Source organism: Balaenoptera ricei, chromosome 11 (genome assembly GCF_028023285.1).
Source record: "Balaenoptera ricei isolate mBalRic1 chromosome 11, mBalRic1.hap2, whole genome shotgun sequence".
NCBI classification, from domain to species: Eukaryota; Metazoa; Chordata; class Mammalia; order Artiodactyla; family Balaenopteridae; genus Balaenoptera; species Balaenoptera ricei.
Genome location: NC_082649.1, coordinates 61,838,908 through 61,853,651, shown reverse-complemented (window position 1 = coordinate 61,853,651; position 14,744 = coordinate 61,838,908). Strand labels below are relative to the sequence as shown.

General features: G+C 45.0%; 1 protein-coding gene across 1 annotated transcript in view; it reads left to right on the top strand.

The window, feature by feature from the left end:
• Positions 1-14,744, top strand: part of ZNF621 (zinc finger protein 621) — a 289,130-nt gene that overhangs the window by 31,027 nt on the left and 243,359 nt on the right. The window contains exons 8-9 of the transcript XR_009505808.1: positions 10,561-10,668; positions 11,292-11,489. The gene's annotated coding sequence lies outside the window, so the exon portion shown is untranslated. The remainder of the gene's footprint in view (positions 1-10,560; positions 10,669-11,291; positions 11,490-14,744) is intronic.

Here is a 14,744-nt window from a genome sequence, read left to right as displayed (position 1 = left end):
GACATCTCCAAGGAGTAAACGCTGCTTGGTACAAGTTGATCATGCTGGGTCCATACCCCCCCCTTTTTTTTTTTTTTTTTTTTTTGCCAGCCAGGGCATGGCAATGTGCTGTAATTCTAGCTGATGACACGCTAGGGAGGGCTTCTCAGGGGTTTCAAGGAGTACATTTTTCACTCTTAATGAAAGAGACACATAGCAAGTGGCCTTTAGGTATTGTCATGTCTGGATGTGGTGCTCAGAGCTCCTGCAGTCATCTTGTGAGCCTGAGGGGAGCCAGACAAGATGGCAGAGGGCAGAGCCCAGGGAGTCCTAGAGGAGGGGAGCCCTGGTCACACTACACCTCATCCTTTCTTTTGAAATATCTTTTAAAGATACAATTAACATAAAATAATACACAATTAAAAAATAGAAAATTGTACTCTTCACCATCTGAATCCTTCGTCTATATATTACTGTGAACAGAGTGTACGTTATTCTGGTCTTTTTGCATATGTTCACATGTGTGTATGTATGATTTTTTAATATACATATGTATGTATGAGTGTGTATACACATACTCGCTCACAATTTTTTAAACCCCCGATGGAATTATACTATAGACCAGTTCTCAAACTTGAACGTGTTAAGAATGATCCAGAGGACTTCGTAAACACAGATGACCTGGTGCCATCCCCAGAGATTGCCACACTGCGGGGCTTATGGCTCAGTCCTCCCAAGGACCAGTGGACAGACTCACCTGCAGTCCTGCCACCTCAGACCCTCTGAATATGCACGACTCGTGTCCCCATCCCTACCATTTCTCTTTCCAATCCTGGGGGAACAATTATCTTCATTCTTTTTTTTTTTTTTAAACTTTTTTTTTTTTTTTTTAATTTATTTATTTTTGGCTGTGTTCGGTCTTCGTTTCTGTGCGAGGGCTTTCTCTAGTTGCAGCAAGCGGGGGCCACTCTTCATCGCGGTGCGCGGGCCTCTCACTATCGCGGCCTCTCTTGTTGCAGAGCACAGGCTCCAGACGTGCAGGCTCAGTAGTTGTGGCTCACGGGCTTAGTTGCTCCTCAGCATGTGGGATCTTCCCAGACCAGGGTTCGAACCCGTGTCCCCTGCATTGGCAGGGAGATTCTCAACCACTGCGCCACCAGGGAAGCCCTATCTTCATTCTTGATTTCCCTCCCAACCAGAAAAGCACAAAGCCTGCATTGCATCCTCTCCCCAGTCTAGTTAATGCCCTCAACAAATTTATACTTTTAACAGCAAATGCCTGTTCTTTAGATATTGTTTTCATGCTAAATTCTGATTTGCAGTTCCTTTTTTTTCTTTCTTTCCTTTTTTTTTTTTTTTTTTTTTAAGAAAAACACTTATTAACTGCCCCCATAGGGAGAGAAAAGTCCAGATTTTAGTTTGTGAGGTACCTGGCTACTGTCCTGGGAGAGGAAAAACAATTATCATCACTTCTTGATGATTGACAGCAGCAGAACAACAAAACTAAAAAAACCCCAAATCACAAGCCGCTTTCTTAATCACCCTCCCACATCCACAATATGCCAAGATGCCGCAGTAAGCTCTGATAAGTCATTGGATGAGCCTTTGCATCATGTTTTCTGCCTTGTCCTTGACTGATTTACCATGTTCTTTACAACATATATCCCCCCAGAAAGATGACATGCTCATTTTATTTGATTTTTCTACCTACCCCCAAACCTAGGTCTGTTATGGAGACACTGAGAAACAAGCTGGCAGAGACCTCCAGGGAACATCAACTGACCCGAACCTAAAATGCTAGTTGTTTCTTAGAGAGAAACCTCAACACTCTTTGATGCAGAAGAGCCCCCAGGTGGTGCTGACCTCCTTCCTGCTCCTGCTGTTGGGACTGGGGAGCAGGAGAGGAACAGCTTCCATTTATTCCGTGTCTGCTTTAAGCAGGTCCAGGGCAGGTTTATTTTCTCCTCCTTATGAGATCACAAGTAAGAGTGCTGATCCTGACTGGTGTGGGCCTGGAGGCGGCCCGTCTCCAGGTGTCCCCAGCACCACCTTCTTCCTGCCTGGATTCCTGTTGTTGGTCCCAGGAGTCTAATGTGAGCTTCATCTACTGTGCCATCAAGGGCCCTACTTGTGGAGGTAAGCCACTGGCGGAATGGCCAGGCAAGGCCACCAGCCAGGATCCAGTGTCCTCATGTTCACAGCGGGCCCTTTTTGGACCCACACCTTGCTCCATTTCCCTCATCTCAAAGGAAAAGCCCCTCCAGCATCCTCGAACTCCCAGTCCCCTTGGGAGTTTGCTCAGGAAGTTTGTGCCACGCAGGCCTGGGGCGCCATACCTGGGCCTGGGAAAATCACTCCTTGCCTATCTGTGTCTTAACTTATTCTTGGGCCCTGGGGCTGCTGGGTTTGTTTGTTTTGTGCTAATACAAGGGTAGTTAATTAAAAAAAACATTGTCTTGTAAAATGTTCCCCAGTCTTGAGTTGTATGGTTACTTCCTCTGGGGATTGACTTGTTCCTCTCTTCTCTATTTCCTGTATCCCGGAAGTTTGTCTAGAGGTTTGATTAGGTTCTGGCAAAAACTTGTGATGGTGATATTGTGTCTTTCATACTGCATTTCAGGAGGCACTAAATGCCAAGACTCCCTACTATTGATGACCCTAAGTTTGACCATTTGATTAAGGTGGTGACCACTAGATCTTTCCATTGTAAAAGTACCTTTCTCGTTGAAATCACTATATAATTTATGGCATGATACTTCAACATCATGCTAATTTCTTATTCCGCAACAGCCTTTTGTATAATCGTTTTAGAATCCATTAATGATTTTTTTCCTGAATCGGTCACTGGGGATTGCAAGAGAGTACTTTTCCAGTTCTATCATTTCTTCTATGTTTATTAGCCAGTATTCTTCTGTAAAGAAGATCTTTTTAGGGAATTCCCTGGCAGTCCAGTGCTTAGGACTCCACGCTTTCACTGCCATGACCTGGGTTCATTTCTTGGTCAGGGAACTAAGATCCTGCAAGCCACGCAGTGTGGCCAAAAAAAAAAAAAAAGGATCTTTTACTCTAAGTATCACTGTGGACTCATGCTTTTTTACAAAATTATCATTCAATGTATTATAATCAATTATAATTCTTCCTCTTATTATTCTTAAATTATCCCACATTTGGCCACTGGGAGCCCTTTCAGTCTGGCTTTTGTGTCCTCTGGCCATGTCCTAATTAGTCTTTGATCATTTTTGTGTTTTCTGGCTGATAATTCCCATCCCCATCCCTGAAATCAACCATTTCTCCCAGGAGCCCTGGTTTGGGGAAGATTATTTAGAAACTGAGAGCTGGGAACTACTGTGTTAGCTTGACCATGAATTGTCCAAGGCTGGGATTTGTTATATTTAGTCTAGTTCTTGGCTGTGGGGCTGTTGGACTTTTTTCTGGCTTTCCAACTCACTCTTCACATGGAAACCCAAACTGAATGATAAGTAGATCTCTGTGAACCTGGTGCTGAAAGATGGTGATCAGGAGGCATCAATTGTTGGTTCTCATTTGAACTTGCAGCCATTGTGGTGGTTTTTTGTTTTGTTTTGTTTTGTTTTTAGTATAAGAAAAGTAAATAATCCATGATTGGCTGACATGTCTAACTCATACAGCTATCTCATTCCAAATAACTGACAGAGTGCCTGACATGTTGAAGGCTTTCAATAAGTGCTTTTTTTTTTAGATAAAGAATTTTTTTAAAAAATTAATTAAGTTATTTATTTTTGGCTGCGTTGGGTCTTCATTGCTGCGCGTGGGCTTTCTCTAGTTGCGGCGAGTGGGGGCTACTCTTCGTTGCAGTGCGTGGGCTTCTCATTGCGGTGGTTTCTCTTGTTGCGGAGCACGGGCTCTAGGCACGCAGGCTTCAGTAGTTGTGGCATGAGGGCTCAGTAGTTGTGGCTCACGGGCTCTAGAGCGCAGGCTCAGTAGTTGTGGCGCACGGGTTTAGTTGCTCCGCGGTATGTGGGATCTTCCCGGACCAGGAATCGAACCCGTGTCCCCTGCATTGGCAGGCGGATTCTTAACCACTGCGCCACCAGGGAAGTCCCTCGATAAGTGCTTTATGAAGAAATAAATTACTAAAGCATCTTTGTATAGTTATTACCCTCATCCTAATTCAAGCTGTAACTTAATGTCACCAGAAGACTAAGCAGTAAATATATAGATTCATGAGCTATAAATTGTAAAACAGCCCTCACTACATATTAAAATACAAATAATATCTACAGATCCTAGTCTGTTTATAAATTGAACAAACTGCTCCCACAATGATAGGATTAGTATAAGGACATGCAGAAAAGATGATCTTAAAACATTAAGCAGGGACTTCCCTGGTGGCGCAGTCATTAAGAATCCGCCTGCCAATGCAGGGGACATGGGTTCGAGCCCTGGTCCAGGAAGATCTCACATGCTGTAGAGGAACTAAGCCCGTGCGCCACAACTACTGAGCCTGTACACCACAACTACTGAAGCCCACGCGCCCAGAGCCTGTGCTCTGCACCAAGAGAAGCCACAGCAATGAGAAGCCCGCACACCGCAACGAAGAGTAGCCTCTGCTCACCGCAGCTAGAGAGCCCGCGTGCAGCAATGAAGACCCAACGCAGCCAAAAAAAAAAAGCAAATGTATATTAGTAGATGAGTGCTTATTATTAGCAAAAGGGAAATGAACAACGTGAGAAGCAACACATTTAATCTTTCCTTACTGATGAGGAAGGGAGCAAAATTTGACATTGTTTACAACTTCATTTTACTTGTGCCTAGATTTTAAGCATGTGACATTTCTAAGAAAAAAGTGGTACTGTTATGTGAGAGAGCACATTAGCCATGGAAACAAAGGGGAAAAAATGAAGGTGATCTGAGTCATTTTAGGTCCTCTAGCTAGACACGCATAGACCCAAAAACCAGTTCAATTTGTTCCTATTGGGATCAACTGAGAATTCTTCTGACTTTTTCTGGTATGAGAGTGATCCAGAGAGGGGATGAGCCTTGTTCAGATCTCCACCCTCATTTTTACCCCATTTGAAAAAAGATTCGCACAGATTCACCAATTATGTATTAACAGTTTCCATATTTGGTTTATCATCTTCTCTCTTCATATGTATATATGTGTGTGTGTGTGTATATATACATACATGTGTACACACACTTTTTTTTCTGAACCATTTGTGAGTAAATTGAAGGCCTCCTGTCCCTTCACCCTTAAACACTTCCATGGGAATACCCAAGAGCAAGAATATTTTCTTACGTAACCTCAACATAGTTGTCAAATTCAGGAAATTTAACATTGATCCAATACTATTTTCTAATTTATGGTCTACATTCCAATATCTCCAATTATCCCATTAATGTTGTTTATAGCTATTTTTATTCTAACCCAGGATCACACATTGCATTTAGTTTTCATGTCTCTCTGGGGTCCTTTAATTTGGAACACTTCCTCAGCCTTTCTTTGTCTTTCATGACTTTGACATTATATAACTTGGGTTTCTATGACGTTTCCTTGTTACTAGATTCAGATTATGCATTTTGACCAAGAATATCCCAAAAGTGATATTGTGTCCTTCTCAGTGTATCTTATGAGGCATACATTGTGGGTTGATTTCATTATTGATGCTATGAATGTCGATCATTTGGTTAAGGTGGTGTCCATCAGATTTTTCCACCATTAAATTCCTGTTTTTCCTTTTGTAGTTAATAAGTACTTTTGTGGGAGATATTTTGGGTTTATGTAAATATCCCGTTCCCTTCTTGCCTGAATCGTCTCCCTAATTTTTAATCTCTCTCTCTATGTATAATCTGTGGAGCACAAGACAGAATGTGAATCAAGTTTTATAATTCTACTGAATTATCCTCAGCAGGTGAAATGGCTGCAGAATGCCAGCAAACTTCAGTAGACTGAATTAATTCAGTAGACTGACAAAAATGCCAATCAGGTGAAAGCTGCCAGATATATTTTTTTAATAAATTTATTTATTTATTTACTTATTTTTGGCTGTGTTGGGTCTTCGTTGCTGCGCGTGGGCTTTATTTTAGTTGCGGCGAGCGGGGGCTACTCTTCGTTGCGGTGCGCAGGCTTCTCATTGTGGTGGCTTCTCTTGTTGCGGAGCATGGGCTCTAGGCACGCGGGCTTCAGTAGTTGTGGCACACGGCTCAGTAGTTGTGGCTCACGGGCTCTAGAGCACAGGCTCAGTAGTTGTGGAGCACAGGCTCTGTTGCTCCATGGCATGTGGGATCTTCCTGGACCAGGGCTCGAACCCGTGTCCCCTGCATTAGCAGGTGGATTCTCAACCACTGTGCCACCAGGGAAGTCCCAACTGCGAGATATTTTAAAACTATAAACAACACCAGGGGAAGAAGGAATAAATTCAGGCTGAGACTAGAGCTTCTAAGTCTTCAGGTCACAATTGTCCTGCTACTCAGAGCCAGGCTGACCTTGACTAAGGTGACCCTCTAGGTGATCCAACATTATTCTTAGGACTGGGAAGATCCTCCTTCTCTCTGTTGAGTTACTGAATGTTTATTTTCAAAATGTGCTTAGCTTCCAAGGCTCAAGTTCTTTCCTGGGGAACAGCTTCACTTCTTCATGAAGAACCCTTAGACTTGTGAGGGGTGTGTGTGGGTCACCTCCACCCTAATGCCCTCCAGTGCCTGGCAGTGAAGGGCAGAGAGGTCCCTGGCTTCACCTAGACAGCTGGGTTTGGGCTTTCTCTGGCTCACTGCATATGGTGCATTTTGGCCTCTCAAATGAGAACATTGATTTTATATTCATTGATCCTGTGTGATATGGATCCTTGACATACCTCGTAAGAAAAAGTGGTAATTCAGAATGAAGATCCCTAATTGGGTGATTTGTTAGTGACAAACTCCTGCTGGGTTTTTCTAAGTTTCTCTGGCTCCAGAACAGAATTACTCTCATAGCTAAATAACAGTGCAGTTATTTTCATTCATTTCTTCACTGGCAAGGAAAATTAATGCCTATGGGCTTGCACAGAGATTTATGTACAAAGAGAACGTCCATAGCATTAGTCATGAAGAAAACCGATGGCCAGAGTAAGTGTTCTTTAAGCTAAAAAATAACTATTATGATAACAAGAGACTAAAACCTACTTTTATTGACATATAATTAGTATATAATGAAAAGCACATATCTTGAGCATTTGATGGGTTTTGACAATTATCTACACCTGTGTACCATCAGCAAGACAAGATGTAGAACATTTCAATCATCCCAGAAATTTCCCTCCTGTCCCCTTGCAGTCAATACCCACCACCCAGAAGTAGGTACTATTCTGATTTCTATCACTATCACTCCCTGCAAGGCATTCTAACCACTATTCTAACTTGTTTCTCAAAAGGTTGGTTTTGCCTGTTTTTGATCTTCATCTAAAGGTAATCATACTCTTTTGGGGTGTAGTTTCTCGACTCAACATTGTCCGTGAAATTCATCCATTTGTTTGCTTCTTTTTAAAAATTGCTATGTAATATTATCCAATATTATTTTGAAGCAAATTCCAAATATATTATTCCATTAATAAATATTTCAGTAGGGGACTCTAAAAAATAAGTAGTTTAAAAAGACCCTATATTATCACTTCTAAAAGAAATCAGCACAAATGCTCTGACATACTTCTGATCCTCTGTCTTAGGGGGCATATTGGGGGTTGTGGTTCAGGCTGGGTCAGGAACGCAGGGGGTTGCGGGCTTGCCCAAGGCAGAGGGTACAGAGTGGAAGGAAAGCATTTATGAACCCTTAGTGAGGTTCTGGGGAAGAAAAGGCACAACGAATGAGGTAGGGAGGGTGACATCATCCCGTGGTCCAAGTTGGGTCATGAACGCCAGGGGCTTGGGGCTTGCTAAATGTACATGGAATAAATGAGTGACAACATCAGTGACCTGGGATGGCAAAAATGCCCTGTTTTCTACTCCTTCTGCCTTTTATTCTTGGGCTTCCAGCCGCTGAACTGTATACGTTAAGAAGCATTTATTCTCCTTATGTGTGTTTATTATGCTTAAAGATTCAACGAGCCTGCCTTAGGACACACGGTATCTCTCAACCCCAAATACCTTTTCTTCTCTTTGTTTAAAATGGGTCTTTAGGACTTCCCTGGTGGCGCAGTGTTTAAGAATCCGCCTGCCAATGCAGGGGACACGGGTTCGATCCCTGGCCCAGGGAGATCCTACATGCCGTCGAGCAACAAAGCTTGTGCGCCCCAACTACTAAGCCCGTGCGCTGCAACTACAGAAGCCCACGTGCTCTAGAGCCCGCGAGCCACAACTACTGAGCCCACGCCCCCTGCGCCTAGAGCCCGTGCTCCGCAACAAGAGAAGCCACCGCAGTGAGAAGCCCGTGCCCCACAACACAGAGTAGCCCCTGCTCGCCGCAACTAGAGAAAGCCCGCGCGTAGCAACGAAGACCCAATGCAGCCAAAAATAAAAAATTAAATTAAAAAGAAATAAATAAAATGGGTCTTTATTCACGTACCCACCCCCTCTTTTTGTGGGGATTTAATTTTGACTGGAAGAGATTGGTCCCTTTCCCAGGTTATCCTGAATCTGCCTGCATACTCTCTTCTCTTGTTCATTAAAAAACATGCTTTCTCATTTTCTACTCCAAAAATGGTGTGTATCGGCCCAGTCCAACATGCAAATCAGTGACAGCACATTTCATGTTCTTGGTCTGTTTCCCTGTGCCTGCCTCTCTCTCTCTCTCTGCAGCCCTCCTGCTGTTTTCCTGCCTGTGTGTTCTTTTATTCTGTTGATAGCTTTCATTTTGGTCTCCCCTTCGCATCTGGCCCTTCAAGCTGGGCTGCGGTTCTGCACTGCGGTTGGGCTGTTCAGCGATTGGACTCTTTCCGGCCCCCACCAAATGCCGTCTCTTTCTGTAGCAGGAAGATGAGCTTAGGATGTCTTTCTTATGGTGCCTTGAATGATGTATTTTGCTTTGGGTGCAAAAAGCCCAACTTGAAATGGCATGATTTTTGTTGTTGTTATTTGAGATCTATAGATGAAAAGACAGGATTCCTGTCTTCAGGAAACACAATATAACAAAAATATCAACATATAATTATATGTAAAATATATAATGGGGAGTAGAGGACATGAAGTATGTGGTATACTTAGAAAAATGAGTAATTCAGGGTACTCATTGCTGGGTGAGGTAACATGCATCACTATGCTCTAAGGTAGGTATTTTTAAATTTCCTCTAAAGATAAGGATTCTGTTTACAGACTGGGGTGGAGATGGGGTACAATGTGCTGCAGTAACAAGTAGCCCACCCTATTTCAATGGCTTAAGACAATAAAGGTTTATTTCTTGCTCATATTCAAGTCCATGGTGGGTTGCTCTGAGACCCTCTTCTGCATCATTGTTCTCATGATAGAACTCTGATGACAGAGTATCCACCACCTGGAATGTTGCTGATCACTGTATCAAAAGGAAAGAAAAGCACAGAAAAGCTTTCACAAGCTCTTGAAGCTTCACCTACATGTAAATGTACTCGATTCTGCTCTTTTTATTGGCCAAAGGAATGATTCCAACAGGGCAGGAATATATAATCTTATCATCCAGAAGTTAAGTAATTTATCCAGAAGGGCAGAATCTGGACTTAAACCAGATCTTATGATTCTAATGCTTTCTCTCCTACACCATAGCCGTCCCAAATGATCCTTGACATAGTATCATTTCATTTACTTATTCTTACCATAGTTTTTTGTTCTATTTCTAAGGCTGAAATATTCCCTTATTTATATTTCATCAGTATGGGCCAGATACCTCATGTACAAAGAATTTATTTATTTAGCGTGCCTGTTTACTTTATTTACATACAGTTGTGTATTTTCCATTTCTTCCTTTTCAGTTCAGAAAGCTCTGTTGGTAACGAATTTTCATTGAAATGGTACAAGATTGGAAAATAAAATATGCTTCAACACATTTTCTAAAATAATCAACACAAACCCAAAGTGAGAATCAAACAATTATTACCTTCAAAATTAGCCCCAGATTATTAAGATGCAATTATACTTGGAAAAGTAACACAGCAGGGGGGGACACGTTTATTTTTTTATTTTTTCTTATTTTCACAATAAATTTTCTCAGTGTATAGGGGACACCACCTCCACACTCTCCTGATATCTGAACAATACCCAGGACTCAAGGATAAAATAGTTTGTTTCTTCCTCTATTGATTTCAAAGAAACCAATCAGATACCAATCAGATACGATCAAATATGGCCTGCAGGTGTGTTTTATGTGACTCACGGTGTTTACAATTAAAAATAATTAGCTGCCAATAGTTGAAAATCTGGCGTGCAAGTTTGGATTTGCAGCTTCTCTTGGAAAACTGGAAGAGCTGGCAACTCTGGGCCCCGTTCCGCTGTGGCAGCACCGCTACTTTAGGAAGGCCACATGCCCTGCTATTAGATCCCACCTCCCCTCCCTTCCCCTCCCCTCCCCTTCCCTCAGCCTCGTCACTCATTTGAGATTCCCAAGTGAAGTCAAAGAGGAACTGGGGCCTTTCTCAATATCCTTCCCTCCCTGATTCTCTGCAGCCTTCCCAGCCCCAGCTGTCAGAAGCCTCCTGATGCCCTGAGCTACTCCGTAGGGGAGCCTTCCTAAAAGCTGCCTGCAGGGCCGAGAGCCAGATGCCGTAGCAACAGGTACCAGTGGGCTCAGCCCCAAGCGGTGTACGCATTCCCTTGGCTCTTGTCATGGACTTCAGGCGATGCCTGGTTCCTCCTGACTTGGGGCCCTGGCTTGCCTTTCTGCTTCCCCTCTTTTTACAGGGACAATGCACCCCTTGTTTGGTTCCATGAGGTGCACAGACTCTCAGAGCTGGCTGTAACCTTCCCTGAGCTCACAGCCTGGCCACTTACTCCGGCTCTGTCCACCCCTTGGGCTCCCAAGTGGGCGTGGCACTGCTTAAAATTGTCATTGGCATAAACTTTGTTATTTATTTGCATAGAAAATGTCTGTAATGGGGTATTTGCCTCAGAAACCTGGTTGAATAACTGACCAATGGGACAGAATAAAGTCTAGAAACTGACGCACGCATATACAGTCACCTGATTTATGACAAAGGTGACCCTGCCATGTAGTGGGGACAAGATGGTCTTTTTTAATAAATGTATTGGGTCAACCGCATATCTATATAGGAAAAAGTCTATCTTTACCTCTACCTCACATATACATAAAAATGCAGGTGGATTTCAGATCTAAAACAGAAAGGCCTCTGGAAGATTACAGAGAACATCCTCATGACCCATTTGTTTATTTCGTTCAGTTTTTTTCAGTCTTTCAACACAAAGCGGGATTGAGAGCCTACTGTATACTGGACTCTGTGCTGGGCAGCAAGGACACAAGAGTAAAGAAGACAGTCCCCTCCCTGAAAGAGCATGTCAAGTGAAGAGAAGAGGAACAGATGACGACAACAAAGTGTGACGAGAGCCATAGCAGTGTGCTGTGCGAGCTAGAGACGGAGGTACTCAGTTCAGGGGAGGGAGGAGGGAGGGCTTACTGGAGGAGGTGATGGGTGTATGAGGGAGGGATTAGCTAAGAGGAGTGGGGCAAAGAGCATGCCAGGCTGAGAAACCAGCATCTACAAAGGCAAGGAAAAACAGGGCATAAGGATTGCCACCTATTTCTTTAAAACATGTAGAAATTCACTTGGCTTGTTTGTTGGATTCTTGCAGAGAAATATCATACGTTTGTTCAGCACATTCACCATGACTTGATGTGATATTGAGGCTGAGTCTTATCCTAGTTACACAGAAGGGGACGGGTGGATTTGGAGCACTTGGATGACTTATCGAGTCCACCTAGCTCTCAGGTGAAGACAGTGAAATTAGAACTCAGGTCTTTGGATGCTTACCTTTATACACTTTCTACTATGTCAGGTGGCTGCCACTTCAGCTCTGGCCAAGGCTTTGGGACATCACAGCGCTCCGTGGGCTTTGAGAGCAAGAGGGAGGATGAGCAGTCTTGGGCAGGGTTTATAATTAGCCAGTTAGTGCCTTCAGGCTTCCCGGCATGGTTAAAGCTAAGGGGTTGGCACAGGGCAGATTACATGGACAGGGTCGCAGAGGACCAGGGCCTCAGGGGTGCTGAGTTCAAAGTGTCCACTTCGCACTCAATGACTCAGTGTAGGCAAATGGCTCTGGAAGAAAATGCACACTTGGACGCCGTGCCCAACATCTGCCACTAGGTGGAGCTCGGATGCAGGCATAAACGGGCAACTCGAAGCGTTTGCGGTGGCTGCACGTGCACAGAGGGTAGGCGAATGTACTGGTATCTCGAACCGAAAACGTGATGGGGGTGGGGAGACCTGGACACATGAAAGACGGTGATATCCACGTGCGGGCCTGCCAAGATCTGCCTTGGTGCATTGTCAAGCCCTGGGCTGAATGTCCAGTTGGCCTCATGAGGTCTGAATGCCCTGAAACTAGCAGGGAAACGGGAAGTACGTGCGTAGGCTCTCCTCCCTGCCCTGTCTGCATTTATCTGCGGCAGTGGGGGGCGGGCGCAGCACACGCAGCTGGAGTCGGACTCTGGAAAGATCATGGTACCCCTGATGTGTAAACACAACCCTGCACCCACAAGACCCCAAATGTGTATGGTGCAAATCGGCAAGGAATGGCTTTCTAGATTTTCTGCTGGCGAAATTCTGGATGGCCTCGTCAGACCTACTCTCCTTTCCTGGTCTTCTGTTTTGCTTTCCATTTGGGCAATCCATGTGGATGACAAGCAAGTCTCTTGGCACTTTGAAACCTCAGTTTTCTCCTCTGTGATGTGGGGATGATGACAGCTTGAGCCTCCTAGAGCATCAGGTGTTAAGAACAGAACCCAGAGAGCTTTGCAGACCATAAGGTGCTCCATATGCTTCTTGCAGCTCTACCCATGGCGCCAAGTCTTCGTTACACTATTTATTCTTCTTCCTGCTCCTGGATAGCATTTATCATGTGCCAGGCACGGTGCTAAGTGTTTCATCATTCAAAAATCTCCCCACACCCTGTGAGGCAGTGCTTCTAGACCCCCAGCAGGCTAGTTAGTGGCACAAGGAGTCTTCAAACCCAGGCCTGTGGCTTCAAGACCTAGCCCCCTCCCCAATAAGCGAGATGGCCTCTTCCGATCAAAGACAAATTGCTGCAGTGGGAAACCATGTGCCTTATCTTCCACATTTTCATTTGTTACCAGATGGAGACTTCAAAGTAGTTTCCCCTGTGGTTCTCGCCTCTGTTTATACACACTTGCAGCCTCAAGGCTCCTCTTTGGGCTCAGCTGTACTTCACTCCCATCTGCTTCTCCCTCCTGGGATGGAAGGGAAGAGAGGAGGGTGGCGGGAGAGCTGGAAAGGCAGGATGGGAGCTCCCTGCTCTGTGTGTCCTGCTGTAGGGAGGGTGGATGAGGTGAGGGGCCTCTCCACCCCCAGGCACCACTTGGCCTCTTTAGGGATGGTGACATTTCCAGGTATGCTTGTCGGTGACCTGTTTGGGCCCAGTTGACTGCAGTCATTCTGGGCATGGGGAATTAGAAAATATAAGACATTCTTCCTGAGGCGGATGGCCTCTTCATCACCTCAGAGCTGTTACCTCCCACCGTGGGCCAGTGAGGTGGACCCTCTCTCCTTTCTCTTCTCTGAAAGACCCCAGGGGGTCTGGGAGCCTCCCAGTTCACAGGGCTTCGTCTAGGAGATGAGGGAGGGTCTGTACCAGGTGGGCATTGGACCTGGTGCCTTTTCAATTTTTTGTAATTTCACGGAGGGATGCCCGTATTAACAAGGATCATGGTTAGCATTTTAATTTTCAATTCATTAAGAAAGAGCAAAGGGTGTGAGAAGGGGGCTAGGAGATGTGTTTTATAAACGTATCGAGTTACGGCAGCAGCACTGACGGACAGGATGGAAGCCAGCTGGACAGAAGGGTGGACAGAAAGGGTGCTGGTTGAAGGCTCCCTTTGATCCTCAGGTTCTGGGATTCAATAACCAGATTGCATTCATTTGTTTTCATTAAGGTGTAAATGACTGATACGTTATACAGCTCTCCTTAGATTTTATGCAGGAACTATGAACAAGGCCTCTCTCAGTCAGATTCTCCAGACAGCAGTTCCAGGAGCAAACAAAAGGAGCTGCACCGCTGTGGCACATTCCGTCCTCAGCTCCCAGAGACACACTCTAATAACCCCAGCCAAGCCTGCCGGGAAGAGGTGGCTCGAGAGGGTCAGCCCGGCCAGGGGTGGACCTGGAACTGTGGCTCAGGGACACCTCCCTTGAGTGGCTGCTCCCCCTTAGGCCCAACACGCACCTCTGGCCAAGTGATAGAGGGATGATAAAGTTGGCCCCTCTCCCTGCCGCCCAGGTGCCCTGGGGAGGGAGTGGACTGGGAAAGAAACCTCTTCTCCTTTGGAGGACAACTCCAAAGGCAAATATTTAGTCCATGGTCAGGTCCCAAGTCCCAGTTTCCAATTCAGCAGGAACATAAGGGCAGTGGCATCCAGATGCAAAGAGATTAGGGAATCAGCCAAATATTTGCGAAGGGCTTTCCAGCTGGCCTCTAGAAACAGGAAGACGAACCAGTGGCCAGGTGACTGCATGGTGATGTTGCCAGCAGAGGAAGGCGAGGGTAGGTGGCATGGTGGAGCTCAGAGTGTGTGTGTGTGTGGGTACTCGGCCCAAGGGGTAAGGGGAGGAGAGGAGGGAAGAACTCTCCGTGGGAGGGTTGATGCTTGGTGACAAGCCCGA